General features: G+C 32.0%; 1 pseudogene; it reads right to left on the bottom strand.

The window, feature by feature from the left end:
• Positions 1-10,234: 10,234 nt before the first annotated feature.
• Positions 10,235-12,819, bottom strand: LOC128165494 (actin-1-like; annotated as a pseudogene).
• Positions 12,820-13,053: the final 234 nt, after the last annotated feature.

A 13,053-nucleotide genomic window follows, 5' to 3' on the forward strand; every position in this document is an offset into this window, starting at 1 on the left:
TGATAAGTGTCTACACTTACGTACATGTAATACACAAATTTAATACGAAATTATTTATACAGGGTCAATATCGGGTCAACTCAATAGTGCAAGTCTGACAAATGAAAAAAATAACTTTTGCAATTGAAATGACAGAAACTTTACAAATGCGATAGGATAGGTAACGATGATAAGCTTATTTAAATATTAAAAGATGATGATACAGTATGCTGTCAAAGGGAGATCACATTTAGAAAGTGAAAGTAGAATTAAATTATGTATGCTGGCATCTCATTATATTGTGCTACTGCTACTACATGTATTATGCTTACCTCTATTGGTCAACATCATAATGATAATCCAATTAAAACACAATAATGAATTCCTTTAGCTGATCTTAACTAATCCTTTTCTGCATATGGAAAACACATACATGTATGTATACACGTGAACCGGCAATCTAATCGAAGAGCTGGGTAAAACTATAGTACCCGCTAATGAGACCTACAGACCTGTGTTGAGTACGTAACTTCAGACGAAGATCAGTTATTTATAACATGCATGTATTTTTATGACCTATTCTTCAAATCCACTTGCACTATTTTATTAGGTAAATAACAGCTTTGAGGTGGCGCAGGACACCTGCATATTGTGATGTATACTTCTTATTGTGATAAACAATAAAGTTATTAAATATTACTTAAATATTTACCCCCCAAATAATGTTACCTAACATTGAAGCGCAGTGGGTTAGAGCGTTTACATGTCTGTAAGAGCATTGGGGTCCAAGGTGTATTTTTGGTAATTTTACTATTGATATAAATGAATTTTCATGGGGAGGGGGAGGGGGAGGGGGGGGGGTTGGACCCCTCACTCCCACCCCTTCTCTAAATCTGTGCACACGATGATGTACACGTAGGCACACAGAAGTAAATCTAAAACCGGCAACCGCCACGGGGAGGGGGCATAATTTAAGTTTTAATTTTGTTTGTAATAATTATATAGACCATTATACTTTCTATGACATGAAATGTTAAGATTATTTATTAACTGAAAATTCACTGCAAACAGTTCAACCCCAAATTGCATATAAAGTGATGCTCATATTATGATATGGGAAGGGATCTCATCCGTCAGTTATGAAAATTATAATTTTTAATATGTATTATCGAAGCTTGCATGTGGCCTTCATTTTTAATTAAACTGGTACAAAACAGTGTCATTTAGGTGCAAATACTTGGTGCGGGTATTACTGTCTAATGACAGCATCTAGTTTTATTTTAGATATTTATTGTCGGAACAATCCCGTGGAGAATTTAGAACTGTAACCAATTTAGTTTTGATTCTTGTGTAGGTTTAATGGGGAGTTAAAATTTTGTTCCAGGTTTCTTGTGCATAGTTATGACCTTTTTCTCTCCATTTTGATATAGATGTACATGTACATGTTTCTATCTTTTTATCTAATAATAAGTTGTACATAAGTTCGCAGACTTTACAATTATTATCAAACAATAGGATATGATTTGGGATAACCAGTCCATATTCTTTCATTATTTGTAAGTTTGGTATGTATAAATCTTGTGTATTCAATCTGGTCCTTGCAGCAGTTCTTAAATTTACATATTCAATAAAGTTTGTCATTGGATTGATTTGTGCAATTTTTTAAAGCTTATAAATGTTCCATTAATATTAAGTAATTTTTCTCTCTTTCATTCAATTTCTTTTCTTATAAGCAAAATATGAGATGGATTTGCCTCTTATATCAGTAAGCAGAATGTCCAAAAAAAGTTGATCATCAATAATAAATTGCATTTCATCATTTCTAATATTATCTAGGTTTTCTAAGTTGTATATGGGGCAGACATATTGTTTTTTTACTTTCCTTATTATTTTTTATAGAGTTAATATATGTCATATCAACTAAAAGGAAATCATTAAATTTCCAGAAACCTTTCCCGTTTATAAATTCATTTACTTTATATTCTAAAATTACAAGAGAATGGTCTGATCGATAACTATTTTCATATCTAATTTGTGGTACTCGGTTTGTTAGTGTTTCAGATATTAGAAAAAAATCTAGTCTAGCTTGTTTTCAGGGTTTTTTCTTCTCCATGTGTAGCTCTTTAGATTTGAGTTAGTTTCCCTAAATATGTCTATCAGATTTAATGTCTCTACCTATATCAATACTTCCATTCTTGCTTTTTGGTTGTTCAAGTGCTTTATTCATTACTAATTTAAAATCACCCCCATTATAATATGTCTGGTATGAAGACAAGAGTCAATTTAAAGCTGCTTGGTCCGATTTTATATCAAGTTTTATGCACGCTTTTAAACGATGGCTATGCTTAGTATATGTATAATAATAGACATTGCAGTAGCTTTACCCGTCAATTATGCCAAATTTCAATGAAGAAAAATACGTACAAAATTTGCTAACAAAACAAACGACATTAAAAGGTACCACGTTATTTTGCCTCATGTTAAATTTCACCCCTGACGACGAGACAGGTATGGTTGTATTACGAATTTGACATCGCTTTAAATTACGGTCGAAATGATCAGACAAATTACAAATAAACATGTGTACGTTTTGTTCGCTAATTTTTCCAAAGTCTGCTTTCTTTACAATCGATGCATAGCATGCGGGTTGAATAACCCCAATCATTCGGGGGACGAAACCAAGCGGTTTCCTTTTCTAAACATTCCCATGATGCATTTTGTTTTGTTTTTTCGTTTGCCCAAAGTCCATAACTTTCTAAGATAAATGATTTGTATGAAAAAAATTTTGATACTGTAATTACAAAAAAAAAGGACCAAGCAGCTTTAACCTATTATTTTCGAATAGAAATTGGGTGTATCTAAATTTGGACCATATACATTAACCAGTAAAAGGTTCATATTTTCAAAAGTGGTATCTAGTATAAGATAATTAACACTATCGTCTTTATGTACATCGTGTACCTTATATTCAAAATTATTATTAAAAAGAATTGCTACCCCTCTTGAATTTTTTTTTATAACTATTAAAAAATAAAGCTTTAGATCCCCATTGTGATTGTATTAATATTTCCTCTTTTTCATTAAAGTATGTATCTTGTAAAAAATAAATATTGTAGTTTTTCATTCTAAGATTTTTGAACACATCTTTTCTCTCATTAAAATCATTGAGCCCCTGGCAGTTTACTGTTAATACTTTTAAATTATTTTCCTCAAGTACCTTGTTTTTAATTAGATTTAACTATAATCAATGCCCCTGTGTGGAAGAAGAAGAAGAAGGGAAAGATATCAACTAATGAAAAGTAATATGGAAAAAAGTGTGCAGGCATGTCTTGGTGAAAATTGGCGTAGAGATTAACCGACTTTCTGCTATCTCAGGTTGCTCGTCGTCATCCGTCTTGCGGCTTATCTCGTTACAAAGGTTTGAACATTAAAATTTGTTCTGAATCATGTATGAAAGGAACATGGATATTAAACCCAATATTCGTTTTGAATATTGGGTAATGTTGAATTGATCATTTTGAGTTTAAACAACTCTTCCTCTCTACTCCGAAGCATCTATCAGACGACCTGAGTGCATGTTTAAGATGAGCAAGGATGTCTTTTATAGTACTTTGTAATTTTTGAACCTCTTGACGACGATATTAGGCTTGGTCTAATTTGGTCTTTTAAAATAATTATGTAAGATTGTTATCATTTCAAAATATTATCTATCTGGATGATTCTGCGTCGAAAAAAAATGGTTTGAGTGCATGCAAACTTGTTTATCATTAAAATGTGATCCCCATATCAACGTTTACAACCTCTCCCATTTTTGTGGATTCACCAATGATATCATGTTTTATTAGGCGCCGGTAATGAATTAAGCCATTGTGTCACCGGTATTATGTAACATTGTTTTAGGAAATAAGAAGACCGAACAATAAACATGTCTGCATATTCATTTACTCATCCCGCTTGTATTCTATTTTGATCAACATATTTATCTTCTAGAGCATGCAGTACCAGGAAAATACAAATGAAATAGGTAAATCTGAGTACCTTAGTACCTGATGCCCATTATCTACACCTGGAACGAAAACACGTCAGCTTTGGACGGCCTTGCATTTTCTTCGTGGTTTTTTTTACAAACTACTCAGAAAATCTATAATTAAATTTTCTCAGAATTTTAAAGCTAGGATGTTAAGCGCAATTTTTATGTTATTAATTCACTTTGGTAAGCAGCTAAGTCCAGAAATACTGTTTATTTTTTATTTGTACTTATATTTTTTTAAAAGCCGTTTTACTTTCATGTTATATCACATCTGCATTACTTTAAACTTCACTAGACATCTGCATTACTATAAACTTGAAAGACGATCGTGAAACAAGTATACTGAGACCAATTGAATCTCCTTTGTGATAACACAAACAAACAAACACTAACCTAAACATATGTGTAACATTGCTGAAGCAAAATGAATCCCGACTTCCCCTTTGGATGTGGGACCCGCGGCAAGGGCTGATTTTATTTTGAGATAAAAAAAAACAATGTAAAAGTTTTCTGACCAACCCAGTTTTGTAATTATAATGCAAGGCCAAATGAAGCGTTGTTAAAAAGATGTCAAGATGATTTTTCACAGAATTTCGTTTTGAATTTTTGATCTGTATCTATTCTAAAAGCAATTTTGGTAAGAATGTATAGAAAATTTAAGAATGTAATGAGACCTATAGTCGCCATTGGGAATTAATGTTGTGTAATCTTGCGTACAATACATGAATATTGCAAAGTGCGATGGAAAACAAAAATAATGAAATCAAAGTACTAGAAGTACTTATAAACGGAGGCATCATTTCTTTGAAAATGTCTGGATTTTTTTCAAATTTTAAGGTAAAGAAGGTTCAAAGTATGAGGAATTTGCCATAGGAAATACTATAGGATTTATATGCGACAGAAAGGGTAAAAAAAGACGTAAATGCAAAACGAACAACTTATTTTAAAAACAAATGATAAAGTATGAAACAGACCAGTTGTCTTTCCAACTTCTTATCACAGCAAACAATTTTATTAAATTTACATATAATTTACATATACTACAAGAGAGGGGGTTGCATTTTTACATATACATATTACATATAACAAGTAAAGAAAATTCTATAAGATTAGTTATTTCATGATTATTTTTGGCCAGAATAGTTTAAACTAGCGTGGAAACATCCTTAGGTAGTGGACATTTGAATTTGTTCAAATCATGACTCCCTGGGATGGGACCGATATATAGGAGTTTGAATTTATCATCAGGAGGAATATGATTTTTTTAAAAGTCTATATAACAAATTTAAACATTTTAACATAAAAGTGTGTAAGAGAAAAAGAACAATGCGTTCTTAAACAAAATCTACCCTTCTCAATTGTCCAGATATTTTGTATTTAATACCAGTGAGCTGATTTTATCAGAGTTACGGCTCTTGTCAGGTGAACGATGTGGCCTCTGGAGCTCTTTTTTATGTATCGCTACCCATTGCACCAGCCATTATTTATTGTTCTTATAATAGAAAATATACTCCTACCTTATACATGTAATTTATCATTAGGTAAGGAAACGTTTTTGTTATGATAAAATAATTAAGAAACATTGATGATAATCTTTGATATACTTTCTCTACAAAATCAGAGTTTAAACATAAATGTATATTAAGATAAGTGATACTCATCAAATATCTGTTAAAATTTTGTATACACACATTTGCAACCTGATAAAGTATTTTTTTTTATCTTGATAAGGTTTTTAAAAATTCACAAGAGGTGCAAGCATATATTCTCTTTTTTTGGAAAAAATATTTCTTCCTAAAATGGGGGTGCCTAAACCTTTCAAATCTGTTTTGACTTTGAACCCTTGACAATTCATGGGCTTCACAAGTTTGATCTAGGTTTATATCTTATTTGATGAAAATCTTCTTGAGAATTGCAATGCTCAATTAATAATACTGGTATGACTATTAAATCAATAAACGTAATATTTAGGGTAAAAAATTTGATATTTTGAAATGCAGGGTTTGTCATACTACATTGTTCAGATATGTTGTATATGACTCTATAAATCTGATATTATCATGGCTCTCGATTCTCATGTGATCAATGTGGCCGATGGGCCTTCTGCTGTTTTTTTAATTATCAATTAAGGAATTGCCCGAAAACTCTCATGAGCGATGCTCTTAATATGTAAGTTCATACCAACGCCAACTGTTCGATTGACATCTTATATTAGAGGGCTGAAAACAAAAAGACAATGAAGTTTGAAAAAATGGTAATGTTCTAGGTTAGATCATGGTAAGCTTTGCTCCTTCCGCGCCTTCTTAAACAGTTGGTAGGGTTACACTGTTGATTTCCGATTCCCTATATTTTCGTTCTGTTCCCCCTCTCCCCACTTTATAAAGCGATTAAAATATATGAGAGCTTATAGGTACATTTTCTTCCTCAACTACTTACTAGTTATTGTATTTTTTTAAAATTATAATATAATAGTTAAATCCTATAGATATGAAAATGAAAATTGTACCTCAATGCGCTCAATTCATCAAATTAAAAACATTCAAAAATTTAATTTCTCTTCTCCATTATCATTAAATGACTGGCGTAAACTCGTGTGGCTTTTATAACTTTACTCACACTTGACTGATGAATACACTGAAATGAAAAATGTTGTCACGTGACATGTTAAAGAGCTACAAAAATCAATGTTACAGTATTGACAGGCACATCATTCTATTTTACTAAGGACCACCCATTATTTTCATCTTTATTCAAAAATAACAAATTGCTATATACAAACCCGGATAATTTTTTGCTGTAATATTTTCTTAGGAATAGCGATAATTCCTTTATCCCCGCAACAGAAATGTGACAGAACTAAGGAGACTGTTTTAACGGTGTCGTTTTTATTTACTCGTGTCTAAAAAACTATCAAAATTGATAAAGATTTCACATTATTCATTGTATGAAGATGGGGTCCCAGAGATTATATACAGCTCAGCATCCTTTAATTTTTTTAACAAGTATTTAACATTTAGCAAGACATTTCTAATGATCGACCAAAATTTCACCGTAAATCGTAGAATTATAAGCAAGATACAGAGCTCACAATTCTGCTAGGTTTGAGTCATATTTTGTTCACATGAGTTTATTACATTCAGCTTATGATTTTTAACTTTGTATTTCCTATTCAGCATTGAAAATGGAAAAAAAGAATGGCCTCAGATCCGTGTACAAACATAGAATTGTGAGCAAATATTTGTATCTTGCTTATAATTCGAAGCTTAACACTCGAATATAGTCAGTAAATAGAAAATTTAGCAATTAAACGTAAGAAACATGCACTACAACAAATAAAGAGCACAATTTATTTTTCAAAATGAATCATATACTTGTATATATCTACATATTTCCGTCAGCGATATTAAACTCTATTTAAACTGAATGAACTCGAGAAAATGCGGAGCATCTCAACAAAACACATTGCATTAATCTACCATTTGGCAAAAGATCATAACGAATTACCGATAAAATGAATTGTATTTTAGTGCTTAGTTAAAACATCAGATTTTGCTTAATTTGCACAGGTAAACAGTTAACTGTCTGATTTACAAAAGTTTCTGTTTGATTTGATATGTAAAAATTACAAAATACAGGCGATAGTTCCCAGGTTAACAAGCAATAAGGAAAGCGAAACGAAAATCAAAACAAGCAAACACCACCGTCATATATGAAAACTGTCGACACGTTGAAATATTTAACCTCAATTTACTTCACAAAATCGGCACCACTGTATTTTGCATGTTCCAAAGTTTCTCTTCGTACTGTTGCACAACAAACAAATTCATCTTTGTCAGATCGACCCGTTTATCATATGTCATGGCTGCTTTAAACAAATAACCTCGTTTTAAAAGTATTGAATACGAGTCTTTATAAAAGCCGGGGCAGATCGGCAATCGTCAATAAATTACAAAATACGCATTATTTTGCTGCAATATTTACAGTGAATACAAAGATACTGGTCCGTAACATATCCTGAAAATTTTGATGGGATTGGCAGATTAATAACTGCCAATCTTTTGTTTAGCCCCGGCTCGGGTTTGCCTTCTCATTTTACCAAGACTCATGGAATAACGAACTCGAAGCTATAAACTGATTTAAACACGCCTCTCCTTTATTATTATTTTCGTAATAACTCAGATTTGAAACAGAATTAGCCCAAAATTTTTGCAATTTATATTTTCCTTTCGATAAGGATTATTTATTGTAAATTACATTGAATTTGACTCAGTAGTTCTTGAGATGAAGATTTTAAAAAATGCATCACCTTTTTCTACAGTTCCGACGTTTTCTCCGCTTTGAATAAGACCGGTCTTTCATCTTTGCAAATATTTATTTGCCTTTCCATAAGGATGCTTTATGCTAAATTTGGTTGAAATTGGTCAAGTGGTTTTAGAGAAGAGGTTCAAAATGTAAAAAGTTTACAGACGGACAGAAGGACCGACGAACCGCGGACAAAATGTGATCAGAATAGCTCACTTGAGCTTTGAGCTCAGGTGAGCTAATAATAAAGATGTTTCCCTGATTGTTTCAAATTATGAACATTGTCACACGAAATGTAAAAAAGTATAGCGCGTTGTTGCAATGCTCTACAATTTTTTTTCCCAGCAGAACAAACTAGGACGAATATTATATATTACGAATAAACCGGGCTATTGGTAGATGAAAAGAGATAATATTTTTTCTCTTCCTAGACAAATTCAAGATTTATTGCAAATTAACTATACATTTTCCAACATTAATTCAAAACATGTAATCGATTAAAGTTTTGATGGCAAGATACTTAGATTGAATTTATATTCCTCAACACATTTACAGTTTTGATAATCTGATTTATGTTTAATGAATGAGATTTCTCGTTATAACACATAATTTTATATTAAGATATTCATAAAATTTTGACACAGTCAAACAGATCACTAATGATTCTATCAGTTTCATCAAATTTGACCTTCTTGTTTTTGCATAAAGGTCAGGCCAATGTCAATACCATTTCCCTCAACTAAAAGGATATTAAATAAATGTAGTTATCAGCAGTTATGTAGACACTTGTTTAAGACATGAAGTTTCTATTCTATGCTAGAAAAATAGAATGTCTGTCAGCTGCTTAATTGGAATAAATATTTAACTTAATACTTAGCCCGCATTTCCTCTGTTATTTTTTTTATTTTAAAGATATTTTGATTATTTTATTTTTATTCTAAACCTTGATTACTATTTCTATGCCAAGTTGTATGATAGTAAAAAAAATATAATATTTTAATTTCCTTTTGTCTTGATTTAATGAACATTGAATCAAATTTATTTTAGAAGTCGAAAACCAGAAAAGACTCCTTCTCTAATATTTCTAAAAACCCACAGCGTGCGTTTCCAAATATTTGATTTAATTACTGGAACAATGGACTTTACACCGTCTTTTCCATTGTGTTATAATCGGCATTCAATAAATCAAAAGTTATTATTATCTTCATCTTAATTGCCTTTCGTGTGACGCTGTTAATAATCTCTATGACATGTATCTAATCTTTAGTCATGGCTTGGTATCTTAAAGCTCTCAACATTTCTTTACTGAGTTTAGGAAAAAACAGGAATACATGTTCGTACATAGTAGCTGACACCAAGGGTATGATAACATATTTAGATATGAGCATTACTATTCACACTGGTTAACATATATCAGTATGAGTCCTTGAAGCTGCATTTTCGGGAACAAAATTGCCTAATTCATAGATAAAAAATAATATGACAACTTTGTAATGGTTCTATAAGTTAACAATAATGAAATTTAAGGTGGAACAGGGCGTTGCAATGTAAAATTATTTGTCAGTGATTTTTTTCTTACCTTTAAACACATTAACATCAAGATGTCCTCTACAGCATATTTCATTTTTATAAACACTTTCTTACCTTGCAAGGGAGATATTTAAATAGGTATTGCCCCCCCCCCCTTTCTGGTGTTATATCTAAGTAAAACTTTAGTTTATTGGAAAATAATAATTACCTTCCTATCGATTTTCGAGTGGTTAGTTGTGTTTTGAGAAAAAAATGATTTTATGAACGTGTAATTTGATATTTTATTTATTTTTATAATAGTAATAATTACAATATACGAATTACAAATACTCATATAAACGCCGCATAAATACAATAGCAGTCAAATTGGTTTATGATTTACGATGGGGTTACGAAACATTTTCTGTTATGTGAGTTTAATTGTAAAGCAATTTTTCTGATGATTCTTAGATATACTTTCTGTGGACAATGGATGGACCAAATTCGTCGTACTCCTGTTTGCTGATCCACATATGTTGGAAGGTGGAGACGGAAGCAAGGATGGAACCACCGATCCAGACGGAATACTTCCTCTCTGGTGGGGCAACAATATCAATTTGCATAGTGCTAGGCACCAAAGCTGTGATTTCCTTCTGCATACGGTCAGCAATGCCGGGGTGCATGGTGGATCCACCAGATAACACGATGTTAGCATACAAGATTTTACGGATATCAACATCACATTTCATGATACTGTTGTAAGTGTTTTCATGGATGCCAGAAGATTCCATTCCAAGGAAGGATGGTTGGAACAGGGCCTCAGGACACCTGCATCGCTCGTTGTCAATGGTGATGACCTGACCGTCGGGAAGTTCATAGCTTTTTCCTAGAGAGCTCATCTCTTGTTGGAAGTCCAGGGCAACATAGCACAACTTCTCCTTGATGTCTCTGACGATTTCTCTCTCGGCTGTGGTGGTAAAATAGTAGCCACATTCTGTGAGGATCATCGTAAGGTAGTCAGTAAGATCACGTCCACCGAGACTCAATCTCATGATGGCATGAGAAAGGGCGTTACCCTCGAAAACTCGTAAACTGGGACTGTGTTGGTGACACCATCTCCGCAATCCAGTACGATACCAGTAGTACGACCGGAAGCGTACAGGGAGAATACGGCCTGGGTAGCAACAGACAACGCAGGAATATTGAATTTTTCAAACATAACTTTTGTCATCATTTCTCTGTTTGCCACAGAGTTGTATGGGGCTTCGGTCAGAAGGACGGCGTGTTCCTCTGGGTCGGCACTGAGTTCGTTGTAGAATGTGTGATGCCAGATTTTCTCCATGTCATCCCAGTTGGTGACGACACCGCGTTTAATGGGGTACTTGAGGGTAAGGATGCCTCTCTAGCTCTAAACCTGGTTTTCTTCATAACTTTCCTGTCCCACATTTACAGTCAAACCCTAAATTTATGAATTATATTTAATTTAAGAATACTATATCTTTGAATCGACATTGAGTTTTTTCCCCTTTTTTAAACTTAAAATCATACTGTCTTTTAAAAAAAATAATTATAGGATACAAGACTTTAGAACTTTTGAAGTTGTTAATTTATTATTTGAGTATGACAGTAAGTACTAAAACAACGCCTCAAAAAAGATTGAATACGTTATCTTAACCATGCATTAAAAGTGTACAATAATTTAAATTAAATGCATTACACCGTAGAGGATGATACTTTTTTCGATTGAATAGGTGATATCACCTACTCCAATTGGTGTAATAACTTTTTTAGATAGTTGCTAATATCTATTTGATTACAAAGTTATTCAATTACATGTAGATGATATCAATTAATTTTGGTATTTTATTTCAATACGATGATTTAGATACCCGAGAAGCACAATATTCAACGAACCCAAAGGACAGTATGAATAGTTTACTTCTAGGGAAGTTTAATCATCGTTTTGCTTGAAAAAACCAAGCAATATCTATTTTAAATGATTGAGTGACAAATTGAAAATTGGAAATATCTAATTGAGTGTTTCAAGCTCAGAAAACATCATCATCTTTATTTAGTTTAAAGTCACAGCAGAACATGTGGAGAAACGCAGAATTTCACTTGACGACAGGAATTATAACGGAATTATAACCAATCGCAACATTTTTGAAATTAATGTTCTAATTTTTGTTCAATGTAGACAAAAAAATGTTATATTCACCTCGTAGGTACCATGGAAGTAATAAAATAACTTTTTAGAATGTTAGAATTCTGTCAACCAGAGACTTATAAATTATTAAAATCTTTAATAAAGTACATGTATGTTATTGTACCTCAATATGATAATATTGTATAACCATTATCTGATATTTTCCTGACAGAAAACAGCGAACAAAACGTCATATGTTCCGGGAAATCTATATCGTATCTCATTTCTTCGAAAGTCTCGGGTATTTTGTACTCTATTGACATAAAAAAAAAAAACAAGATGAGTTTACGACGTAAAGAAAAATGTTATAAAATATCTTTAAAGAGTTTTTAGTATTATAATATTAGAAAAACAAATTCAACCATACATGAATGGAATTTATAAAAGAAAAATAGACAGTTAAACACTCGTGACGTTTTTGCTTTTTTATTAGAAGTTAAAACGATTGGAAGTCAAAATATTAATCGTTGGGAATGATAAACAGTTATTGCATGATTGTTCAAGATATACATGTATAAAGATCTATTACACCGGAAAAATCATATTTTTCATCAGGTGTTGCCCTATGAAAATATAATTTTTCATATCTCCTTCACCATTATGCAAGAAATGTAAAATTTTTATTTTCCTTTTAATCCATGATTAATTTAATAAGGTAACATACCTGAAATCTTGTGCGTCCGACAATAGAGGGGAACACAGCCCTGGGAGCATCATCTCCGGCAAATCCAGCCTTGCACATTCCGGATCCATTGTCAATCACAATCACTGCTAAACCTTCATCGTCAGACATTTTGTATGATTATTGTCACGGAGTACAAAACCTTATTCATAAATTGTTTATTCAAAATAGAAACTAACACTGCGCATGATTGAATTTCATTCTAGGAACTGAATGCATCTAACTTTGTTTTCGTCTAAATATAAAGACAGCAATTGTTTACTCGATGGTTATTATTTAGAAAAATATATATCAAGTTTGTCAAATCAATAAAAATTAATAAAACATATAAAAAAAAGTAAAAAA

Source organism: Crassostrea angulata, chromosome 10 (genome assembly GCF_025612915.1).
Source record: "Crassostrea angulata isolate pt1a10 chromosome 10, ASM2561291v2, whole genome shotgun sequence".
In the NCBI taxonomy this organism is placed as follows: Eukaryota; Metazoa; Mollusca; class Bivalvia; order Ostreida; family Ostreidae; genus Magallana; species Magallana angulata.